Source organism: Aotus nancymaae, unplaced genomic scaffold, assembly GCF_030222135.1.
Source record: "Aotus nancymaae isolate 86718 unplaced genomic scaffold, 86718_ANA_hifiasm-v0.15.2.pri h1tg000210l, whole genome shotgun sequence".
Classification (NCBI taxonomy): Eukaryota; Metazoa; Chordata; class Mammalia; order Primates; family Aotidae; genus Aotus; species Aotus nancymaae.
This window is the reverse complement of record NW_026988625.1, coordinates 2646000-2658455: the sequence shown is the minus strand read 5'-3', so window position 1 is coordinate 2658455 and position 12456 is coordinate 2646000.

The window sequence follows — 12456 nt, the reverse complement described above, 5'->3', positions numbered from 1 at the left end:
GCCGAGATAACACCACTGCACTCCAGCCTGGGTGACAGAGCAAGACTCCGTCTCAAAAAAAAAAAAAAAAGTTACCTAATTTTGTATTTTTGAATTCTCCAACTGTTGGCTAATTTAGCAGTTTCTTTCCTCCCTCCCCACTTCCCTCTCTTTCTCTCTCTCTCTCCCCTCCTTCCCTTCCCTTCTCTCTCCTTTCCCTCTACCTTTCCCCCTCCCTTTCCTTCTCTTCCCTCTCCCTCCTCCTCCACCTTGGGGCTCTTTCTTCTTCCCCCTACTCCCCTTCCCCTTCCCCTGTTCTCCCCCTCCTCTCCCCTCTCCTCCCCTCCCCTTCCCTTCCCTTCTTTCTGTTTTAGAGACATGGTCTTGCGCTCTCAGCCAAGCTGGAGTGCAGTGGTGCGATCGGATCTGACTGCAGCCTCCAACTCCTAGGCTCAAGCAATCTTCCCACTTCAGCCTCCCAAGTAGCTGGGACTAGAGGCACATGCCCCCACACCTAGCTAAATTTTGTTAAATGTTTTGCTAAGAGATAGGGTCTTGCTATGTTGCCCAGGCTAGTCTCAAGCTCCTGAACTCAAGTGACCCACCTGCCTTGGCCTTCTGAAGTACTGGGATTACAGCCACCATGTCCAGCCTAGCTGCAGATTTCTTAATTCCCAAATATATGAGGATGTTCTAGCTATATATTTGGTTTAGGGGGATATTTTGTGGGTTTTTTTTTTTTTTTGAGACAGTCTCACTATCACCCAGGCTAGAGTGCAATAGTGTGATCATGGCTCACCGCAGCCTCCAACTCCTAGGATCAAGCCATCCTCTCACCTCAGCCTCCCGAGTAGCTAGGACTACATGCACATGCCACCACATCCAGCTACTTTATTTTTTTACTTTTTATAAAGACAGGTTCTCACTATGTTGCCCAGGCTGGTCTCAAACTTCTGGCTTCAAATGATCCTCCCTCCTTGGCCTCCTAAAGTTCTGGGACTGCAGGGATGAACCACCGTGTGCCCGGCCATATCTATGTTATCGATTTTTAGTTTACTGTATGTGTTTAGGGCACATGCTCTGAATAAGTTCAGGACTTTGAAATTTGCCTTATGGAGACTTGTTTTGTGACTGGATATATAGTTAATTTGTGTCAATGATTCTCGTCTGTGTTTGTCTTTGAAGAGACTGTATACTCTGTAACTCTTGAATGCGGTGTTTCTATACTAGGTACTTACTATTGTCTTTCAACCTTCTATTACTTTTTGTTTTTAGGGATAGTTTATTTGTTTTCTATGCTGGGAAGGCGATCATCTCCGTCAGGGACTGTGAATTTCTTTATTTGTCCCCATAGCTCAATAGTTTTTGGTTTCATGTTTTTTGAGACTACATTATTAGGTGTATACAGATTTAAAACTGTTGGTCTGGTTGGTGGCTTATGCCTATAATCCTATCACTGTGGGAGGCCAAGGCAGCAGGATCACTTGAGTCCAGAAGTTTGAAACCAGCCTGGGAAGCATGGTGAAACCCCATCTCTACAAAAAAATTAAAAACTAGTTAGGTATGGTGGCTTGCACCTGTAGCCCCAGCTGCTTGGGAGGATCACCTGAGTGGTGGGAGGTGATCACTTGATCACCTGATCAGTGGTGATCAAGTGGGAGGATCACCTGAGCCCAGGAGGTCTAGCCTGCAATGAGCCGTGATCACACCACTGCACTCCAGCCTGGGCAACAGAGTGGGACCTTGTCTCAAAACAAAAACAAAAAATACTTATGACCTCCTGATGAGGTAAATCTTTTTTTCTTTTTTTTTTTTTATGAGACTGAGTTTCGCTCATGTCGCCCAGGCTGGAGTGCAATGGCACATTCTTGGCTCATTGTAACCTCCACCTCTCAGGCTCAAGCAATTCTCCTGCCTCAGCCTCCAGAGTAGCTGGGATTACAGATGCTCATCCCACCACTATACCCAGCTAATTATTGTATTTTTAGTAGAAACGGGCTTTCACCATATTGGCCAGGTTCGTCTTGAACTCCTGACCTCAGGTGATCCACTCATCTCGGCCTTCCAAAGTGCTGGGATTACAGGCATGACCTACCGCGCCCAGCCAAAATAAACCCTTTTTTTTTTTTTTTTTTTTGAGACAGAGTCTTACCCTGTGGCCCAGGCTGGAGTGAATGGCATGATCTTGGCTCACTGCAACCTCTGCCTCCCAGGTTCAAATGATTCTCCTGCCTCAGCCTCCCAAGTAGGTGGGATTACAGGCACCCACCACCACATCCAGCTAATTTTTGTATTTTTAGTAGAGATGGCCTTTCACCATGTTGGCCAGGCTGGTCTCGAACTCCTAACCACGTGATCCACCCGCCTTGGCTTCCCAAAGTGCTGGGATTACAGGCGTGAGCTACCGTGCCCGGTCGAAATAAAACTTTTATTAGCATAAAATAGCCCTATTTATTCCAAATGATACATTTACCTTAAATTTTCTTCTGTCTGATATCTATATAACTACACCAGTTTTCTTTTGAGTAGGAATTTCATGGTATCTTTCTCCATCAGTTTACTTTCAGCCATTCTCTATCCTAGCCCCCCATACTTGCACATGGGAGCTCTTCTCTAAAAGACTTAAATGTGCCCTTATATTGTGCAAGTGTCATGTCTGTTCTTTTTGCATTTCCAAGTTCAGTTGCATCTCTATGACAGGATCGCTAGGCCTTTTCTGTGCACTATTGGGTCTGGGATAGCATTGCCAGGTGCCTCTCCCACCATGATTCCAGAACACATGTGCAGTGTCTCTTGCAGACCATGTCAGAGAGCCATCCTTCAGGTCCCAGAAACTCAACTGAAATGGCCTCAGACAAGGAGGGAGTTATTGCCTGGCATAACCGGGAATCCAGACGTGGGGCACCTAGGGTCACCCGATCCCAGAGCCCCGGTCCCATTTCTCTGGATTTCTCCCTGCCCTTTTTCCCCAGCTGGCTGGATTTACTCACGGGAAGCCTTATCAGACCAAAAGCCCAGGGGATACAGAGAGGCCTTCTCCATCGACCATGCATAGGGGCCCATCCCTGATGACCAGGACCAGGGCCCAAGCCTGACTGCCTTCCTTGGGGCACAGTGTGGGATGGAGTGGTGGAGGCCTCAGGCCTAGGACAGACAGCTGACCACCACCCACCCCTCCCCACCATCCAGGCAAGGGACAGCCTGAGAACCAACTAACAATCCAGCAAGCGGGACACACTCGGTGGAACTCCGGAAGGCACAGCAGGAACCAGACCCAAGGTCTCTGATGTCAGGGCTCACAGAAACCCCACCCGGGCATGCAGTGTGACAGAGACTCTCTCCTTGAAAAAACTTGAGCCAGGCTCCTCTAAGTCTTATCAACTAGGCTTTGACCTTGAGCTTCAGTGTCCACCTTAATTGGGTCTACACTGCACAGTTTTAGCAAGATTCCTGCTAAGTGGGTTTAGCCACAGTCACCTAACCTTAACATCTGATCACCTTCCCTATCTGATCAAATTCCCAATCCCCCAGGTGATGTCTGATCAACCTGGCCTGCGTTCTGAGGAATCCTGGGAGGTCAGTTTAGCCAGAACCCCGCTTAGCCCTGAGATGCTTCCTCTCAGCCATTTTCGACCCACTCCCCCAACCCTACTCCAGGGCTATAAATCCCCACTTGCCCATGCTGTATTCGCAAGGAGTCCAGCCTCATACCAGGATCTCTTCCCCACTGCAGTAGTTCCTGATAACATCTGTTTTGACCCTTTTGCTACTGTCCAGCTCTGGTCTTTCTTTTCCTTTTTTATTTTATTTTTATTTTTTTGAGACAGAGTCTCGCTCGGTTGCCCAGGCTGGAGTGCAGTGGTGCAAACTTGGCTCACCACAACCTCCCCGTCCCGGGTTCAAGCAATTCTCCTCCCTCAGTTTCCCAAATAGCCGAGATTATAGGCAGCCACCACCACGCCTGGCTGGTTTTTTCATATTTTTTAGTCGAGATGGAGTTTTGCCATGTTCGCCAGGCTGATCTCGAACTCCTGACCTCAGGGATCCACACACCTCGGCTTCCCAAAGTGCTGGGATTACCAGCGTGAGCCACGGCACTTGGCCTCAGCTCTGGTTTTCTATAACAAGCTGGGAAGGCACTCGGTGGGAGGGTTCAACCCACAATGGAGAAGTCTGTTGAGAATCTCTTCCTTCTTACAGGTCATACCTGAGCTGCCCTCCTCCTGAGAACCAAGAGAGCTTCCAGGCAGGGGGCCCTACTGTGTGCCCAGCAGGTGCCTAGGGCCACCATCTAAGAGGGTGCTCACTCTCAGGTGCTGACCCTGCACTCACACAGGTGCCTGCTCTCCTTACCCTGGTCCTGGGCAGCCCCAGCACCTCTGCATCTGGCCTCTGATGGAGCAGGCCTTTTGTGAGTGATGGCTGTCGCTTCCTTTCTGCTACTGGATATCTCACAAATCTCTTTTTTAGTCAATTCTAAAAATTGAGATTTTGAATTCTCAAATCATATGGAGGAGGGGATTGTGGGAAACTTAGTTCTAGTTTAGCCAGGGGGACACAGGGCAAAACCACTCCAGCCCACCTTTGTCATTGTGGCATTTCTGCACACCTCCTCTAACCATATTAACCTCCAAATAAAGCCAACAGCAGCACCATGCTTCTGCCTAACGTGATGCAACTATGCTCATATAACCAAAACAGGCTAACCCTCCCCCAAAGACTCGGGTCTATAGATCACTTCATCCACCTTCAGGTGACATTTATTAATCTTCCAGCTGATTCACACACACACACACACACACACACACACACACACACACACACACACCCCTTTGATATTCTATAACTTAGACATCAAAATGGGTGGCCAGGTGTGATGGCTCATGCCTGTAATCCCAGCACTTTGGGAGGCTGAGGTGGGTGGATCACCTGAGGTCAGGAGTTCAATACCAGCCTGGCCAACATAGTGAAACCCCGTCTCTACTAAAAATACAAAAAATTAGCCTGACATGGTGGTGGGTGCCTATAATCCCAGCTACTTGGGAGGCTGAGGCAGGAGAATCACTTGAACCTAGGAGGCGGAGTTTGCAGTGAGCTGAGATGGTGCCACTGCATTCCAGCTGGGGCAACAAGAGTGAAACTACATCTCAAAAAAAAAAAAAAAGGTATCAAAATAGGTTACCAGCCAGGCAAGGTGGCTCACGCCTATAATCCCAGCACTTTGGGAGGCCAAGGTGGGCAGATCTCTTGAGCTCAGAAGTTCAAAACCAACCTGGGCAACATGGTGAAACTTTGTTTCTACAAAAAATGCAAAAATTAGCTGGGCATGGTGGCCTGCACCTGTAGTCCCAGGTACTTGGGAGGCTGAGGTGGGAGAATCACCTGAGCCCAGGAGCTCAAAGCTACAGTGTGTTATGATGGCACCACTGCACTCCAGCCTGGGTGACAGAGCAAGACAGTGTCTCACAAAAAAAAAAAAAAAAAAAAGATCCCAAAAACATATATATATATAGTAAAAAATATGTAATTGTTTATATATAATAAAAAAATTTTGGCCAGTCACAGTGGCTCACACCTGTAATCTCAACACTTTGGGAGGCCGAGTCAGGTGGCTCATGAGGTCAGGAGATCAAGACCATCCTGGCCAACATGGTGAAACCCCATCTCTACTAAAAATACAAAAATTAGCTGGGTGTGGTGGTATACACCTGTAGTCTCAGCTACTCAGGAGGCTGAGGCAGAAGAATCGCTTGAACCTGGGAGGTGGAGTTTGCAGTGAGCCGAAATTGCACCACTGCACTCCAAGCTGGCAACAGAACCAGACTCCATCTAAAAAAAAAAAAAAAATTAAAAGCAGGTCACTCATTAACATAAGATGTATTAAGCACAGGGAAATAAGGGGGAGAAAGAAAGTGTTACTAGTGTTACCATAAATGCAAATATGGTCATAGCAAAACAAAGAAGAAACCTCCTATGAGAGTCCTTTCTGTCACTCTCACACGGTGGCAGCTGGTGGTTACTATTTCCAGTACCCATTGTGTATTCTCTGTGCCCTCAGCAGATACCTTGGTGTTTCCTATCTGGTGGGGTGACTCAAACCTTTATTCCTGAGGATCTGGGCCATTCACACTCCTGCCTGAATTACGTGGCTGTAGTTTGCAGTAACCGTTACCACAGGACATGAAGGGACCCCGAGGCTCTCAATGTTGCAGACATACCCCCACCTCAACCCTCTCTGTGTAGCAGCACCCCAGTACCCTCATAGTTTGGCTTAGTCCCCCTGTGTCTGTTGTTCTCTGGCATAAGGAGCTCACAGTGGCCGGGGGGGCAGCCTCTTGTGGAGCTGGTGGAAGAGTTTGTCTCTTAGGAATTAAAGCCTCTAAAGCAGCAGAGCCCAGAGCTGTGTGGATGGGAAGCATCTTTGCTTGTGGATTTCCAGAGCCATGAATCCTGGCTAGGGGTGAAATGATGCCACATAATGGCGTTCTGTTTGCATTTTAGTGATTTCTAGCATCAACTGCATTGTACTAGAAAAGCGCAACCTATACTTCAGCTCTTTGATTTTTTTTCTTTTTTTTTTTTTTTGAGATAGAGTGTTTGCTCTGCCACCCAGGCTGGAGTACAGTGGTGCGATCTCGCCTCACTGCAACCTCCACCTCTTGGGTTCAAGCAATTCTCTTGCCTCAGCCTCCCAAGGAGCTGGGATTACAAGTGTGCACAACCACACCCAGCTAATTTTTGTACTTTTAGTAGAGATGGGGTTTCACCATGTTGCCCAGGCTGGTCTCAAACTCCTGAGCTCAAAGTGATCTGCCTGCCTCGGCCTACCAAAGTGCTGGGATTACAGGTGTGAGACTCTATGCCCAGGCAGCCTTTTGATATTTGGGGACACATTCTTTATAGCCTGGCATATGTGCACTTTTGTTCCATGTCTGGTTGAAAAGAATGCATCCTGCACTCAGGGTGTGCTCTGCTCGTCAATGGCATAAGGCTGTATACCGTCTTCCTCAAACCTTCACTAGCCTTTCTCTCATGGCCCACTTATTCCACTAATTACAGAGATGTATAAGAATCTGGGAGTACCTCTACATCTGTAGGAGTCCCACAGTTGGAATGGGGCTCTCCTAGACAGGTCTGGCTTTCAGAATGGTTGAAGCAAAAGGAAGAAAAAGACACTGAGCCCCAAGCAGAGATGTGGGGGTCTTCCTCCCTCAGCTCAGCCTGGGCCAGTCTTACAGCGCCTCCTGGTGGCCTCCCGCTACACACTCACACCCTCAAGGACTACACTGGAGCTTCAGACAAGGTGAGCGCTGTTCCCAGGCCCTGTTCTTGCTGGGTCGGTCAGGTAGGTCTCTTCCTCTCCCTCCCTGTGACTCCCTTTCTCCACCGAAAAGGAAATGGGCTCCTGCCAGCCTTCTTGCTGTCTGAGAACGTGAAATGACAAGGCCTCCTGTTGTGATCTTGGAACACTCCAAGTGCTTCCCACTTCACTCTTCTGTGAACTGAGCTTCCCTCACCATTTCTGCTGACCCCATCCATGAAACGGGGAAGAAACCAAGGGCAGGCTGAGCCTCAGCCATTGTGAGGGTCTGTCCGAAGCCTGGAGGTTCCTGGTCAGGAGCTAGGTTGTGGAGCATGGGCTCAGGTAAAATTATGGCCGGAGTACTTGTGAAATCATTGTTAGGAAATACATAAATATGCCAGGCATTAAGGTGACACGAAAACGTAACAGTGAGACGCAAGAAGAAAAGAGTTATGGTTGGAACCTGTTTTCTCTTTCACTAACCAAAGGGCTGGCTCTGACCCCAAATTTGGCCTTCTTCCCTGGTTCAGCTGCACCTGACACCCAGAATACAGCACAGGGCTGGGGAGGGGCGTGGAGGGGGAGCAGGCCCTCTCAGAGTAACTAACATGGGAATAGGACTCCCCCGATCCTCCAGCCCAGGTTCCTTCTGCGGTTATGGGAGGGGTGTTTCCCAAGGGACGTCCTTCCCTCCAGCGGAAGGCATGTTCAGGGAAAAACAGGAGTTCAATGGGGCTGGAGCACAGAGGTTCCAGAGATGGGGAGCCAGATCAGGAAGGGCCTGCAGGCTGGCCTTGACACTCTGGTTTACAGGGGACTCAGTGGGGGTGTTTGAGGAAGAGAGTGACCCCATCAGACTAGCAGGGTAGAAAGCACTCTGGCTGCCGAAGGCAGAATGGATGGGAGGGCAGTCAGGTCAGGAGGCTGTGCACTGGGCCAACAGAGGGATGGCAGCAGTCTCAGGTAAGGCAGAGTGATCAGAGAGAAGGAAGTGGCATCTAGTTATATCAAGGAGCAGGACTTGGGTGGCTCTGTGAATTAGAAGGTAGAGGAGGAGGTGGGTGTTTGATTCCAGGCTTAAGAGGGAAGGACAGGAAGTGGAGAGGGCTGAGAAGCACCATCAATATGCACAGGAGGCAACAGAAAGTCACTTGTTCACACAGCAAGTGCTACTGGGAGGCCTACTCCACAGCCTCCTCAGGGGCAGAGCCCACCCCTCCAGGGCCCAGTCTGCATAGTGGGAAAGGAAGATGGGCAGAGAGGCTGATATTGGGCACCTCTGGGGCAGGCTGTTGATAGAAGGGAGAGGCTTCAAGCTTTAAGTAAGACTCCCAGCCGGATGCAGTGGCTCACTGTAATCCCAGCACTTTGGGAGGCTGAGGCGGGTGGATCACCTGAGGTCGGGAGTTCAAGACCAGCCTGGCCAACATGGTGAAACCCCGTCTCTATTAAAACTACAAAAAAGGCCAGGTGCGGTGCTCACACCAGTAATCCCAGCACTTTGGGAGGCCAAGGCAGGCAGATCATGAGGTCAGGAGATCAAGACCAACCTGGCCAACATGGTGAAACCCCATCTCTACTAAAACTACAAAAAAAAAAAAAAAAAAAAATTAGCTGGGTGTGGTGGTGCACACCTATAGTCCCAGCTACTCAGGAGGCTGAGGCAGGTGGATAGCTTGAACCTGGTAGGCAGAGGTTGCAATGAGCCGAGATTGCCCCACTGTACTCCAGCCTGGCAACAGAGCAAGACTCTATCTCAAAAAAAGAAACACAAAAAAACAAAAAGGCCGGGCACAGTGGTTCACGTCTGTAATCTTAACACTTTGGGAGGCCAAGGCGGGCAGATCACGAGGTCAGGAGTTTAAGACCAGCCTGGCCAATGTAATGAAACCCTGTCTCTACTAAAAATACAAAAATTAGCTGAGTGTGGTGGTGTATGCCTGTAATCCCAGCTACTCAGGAGGCTGAGGCAGGAGAATCGCTTGAACCTGGGAGGCAGAGGTTGCGGTGAGCCAGATCACGCCATTGCAATCCAGCCTGGGCAACAAGAGTGAAACTATCTCAAAAAAAAAAAAAAAACACTACAAAAAAAAATTAGCCAGGCATGGTGGCATGCACCTGTAATCCCAGCTACTTGGGAGGCTGAGGCAGAAGAATCACTTGAACCCAGGATAGAGGTTGCAGTGAGCTAAAATTGCACCACTGCACTCCAGCCTGGATGACAAGAGCAAAACTCCATCTCAACAACAAAACAAAAAACAAACAAAAAAACTCCCTTGTATAAGACAAGGAGAGAGTCCTATCAGCTCCTAAGAGGGGCACTGTACTCCCTGGTCTTCCCCAACTATGATCCCAGGATAGCTCTTCAATTTTAAGGGGCTGTGGTCCCGGCAGAAGTCCAATCCAGAAGCATGAGGTGCCTCTCCCTTTTCCTGTAGATGAGACTATGTAAGGATTAAGCTGGGAGCACATTACCACTTGGTTACTTGTGATGCCCTCTCACTTCTGGAGTTCCAGGAGCTGGAAGACCTAAGTGAGGTATAGCAGGGAGAAACAGAGGTGCTTCCTGCCATTTCTAGTGGAAGGAGAGTTTGCCTGACTGAGGGTGGTGGCAAGGGGAAGTGTGGTCTTAAAGCCAAGACCCTTTTGGGTTTGGGGAGATCTCAAGTACATTTCACATGCTTCTTAGCCTCCATCAGAGGGCGGTGAACCACCAGCGGGAGGCAGCAGTGTACCCACAACAGCAGAAAGCAAATGCGGCCAACACTGAAGGTTTTCTAGCACACGCCCCTCACCAGCATTCTGATGGGCAGGCAAGTGTTTGGCCTCTGTGGCGTGGGAGGGATGGACCACACACGGCATCTTGGGTCAAGATCCTCCATCACCTTGCGCCCCAATTCTATACTCACTAGGTAACCTTCTGACTTGGTTTCCCACATTATTAGATACTGAAAATTGTGTAGTTTTCCTATAGGAAGAGGGTTTCTCTTTCCCTACCCCCATTAAATGGATGCATTGGCATGCTGGCAAATACATCTACCTTGCATTATGTCAGTAAATGTCCTCTCGTCCCCAAGGGTCAAGCAACTCCAAATGAACCAAGGCCATTTGGTTTTCACCTTGGCCCATGGTGGCTAAACCCACATGCTCCCACTGGTTAGTCCCAGTAGCAACTGGCCAGGGCCCCAGCATTACATCCAGAATTGTTCTTTCTGATGGCTGCTAGGTAGATCTGCCACTAAATCACCACATACCTTGAGTAAGACATCAGCCTGTTTTCCCATATGCATCAGGAGCAGCCAGAAGTGACCATCTTCTCAAGCCTTTGCAGCTGTGACAGTGCTTCCCTTCTCTCCCTGGGGTAGATGGTAGTGCCCTGCAGGGGGCAGGGCTAGCACGCAGGGGAGGAATGACCAGGGACAGACAGCTGATGGGGATGGGAGGATGAGATCAGGGCCCTCCTCTCTTCAAATGACTATACGGGTTCACTCAGGGAGGGTGGGACAGATCCGTCATGTTTAGTTCTTTGCTACATCTGGCAGTGTTTTTTTGTTGTTGTTTTTGTTTTGCTTTGTTTTGTTTTGAGATAGAGTTTCACTCTTGTTGCCCAGGCTGCAGTGCAGTGGCACTGTCTCAGCTCACTGTAACCACTGCCTCCCTGGTTCAAGTGATTCTCCTGCCTCAGGCCTCCCAAGTAGCTGGGATTACAGGCGCCTGCCACTATGCTCGGCTAATGTTTTGTATTTTTAGTAGAGACAGGGTTTCATCATGTTGGCCAGGTTGGTCTGGAACTCCTGACCTCAGGTGATTCACCCACCTCGGCCTCCCAAAGTGCAGGGATTACAGGTGTGAGCCATCATGCCCGGCTCTGGCAGTGTTTTCTAAAAAGTAAAATATAATGTAATGCTCTATGTTATGTTGAAAGAACTTTGGGATTAAAAACAAAAAGTTAAATACTTCAGCTGGGAGCGGTGGCTCATGCCTGTAATCCTAGCACTTTGGGAGGCTGAGGCCAGAGGATCACCTGAGGTCAGGAGTTCAAGACCAGCCCGATCAACATGGTTAAAGCCCATTTCTACTAAAAATACAAAAAAAATTAGCCAGGTGCGGTGGTGCAAGTCTGTAATCCCAATTACTCGGGAGGCTGAGGCAGAAGAATTGCTTGAACCTGGGAGGTAGAGGTTGCAGTGAGCTGAGATCACACCACTGCACTCCAGTTTGGGCTACAGAGCAAGACTTCATCTTAAAAAAGAAAAAAAAAAAGTCTGGGTGTGGTGGCTCACAACTGTAATCCCCAGCACTCTGGGAGGCCAAGATAAGTGGATCACCTGAGGTTAGGAGTTCGAGACCAGCCTGACCAACATGGCAAAACCCCATCTCTACTAAAAATACAAAAAAAATTAGCAGGGCTTGGTGGCGGGTGCCTGTAAGCCCAGCTACTCGGAGGCTGGGGCAGGAGAATCACTTGAACCCAGTAGGCGGAGGTTGCAGTGAGCCGAGATCTCGCCATTGCACTCCATCCTGGATGACAAGAGCAAGACTTCATCACAAAAAAATTAAAAAAAAAAAAAAAGGACAGGCATGATGGCTCACACCTATAATCCCAGCATTTTGGGAGGCCTCTGGCCAACATGGTGAAACCCTGTCTCTACTAAAATACAAAAAATTAGCCAGGTGTGGCGGCACGTGCCCGTAGTCCCAGCTACTCAGGAGGCTAAGGCAGGGGAATTGCTTGAACCTGGGAAGTGGAGGTTGCAGTGAACCAAGATTGTACCACTACACTCCAGCCTGGCTACAGAGCAAGACTCCATCTCAAAAAAAGAAAAGAAATACTTCAAAATACTAATGATGTTATAATCAACTGCAGTTCACAGTTTGCTAAGCATATTTGTATTCCGTCCACCTCTGAGCCTCCCAAGGCTGAGGTGGCATCATTCACCCATGTTATAGCTAAGAACCCTGAAGTCAGAGGCTGTAACTTGAGAAATGGGCCAGGTCACATCCTGACACTGAACCCAAATGTGACAAGAAGAGAGGCAGGTGGGCCCAATGGCAGACCTCTAGTCTATCCAGAAATGCCACTCCACATGTGGTTAATAACTCATAGAGATGGGGCTGAGGGATAAGCATGGCCTTTACGGGTTAAATTAGTTAATATATATTAAAATATTAAA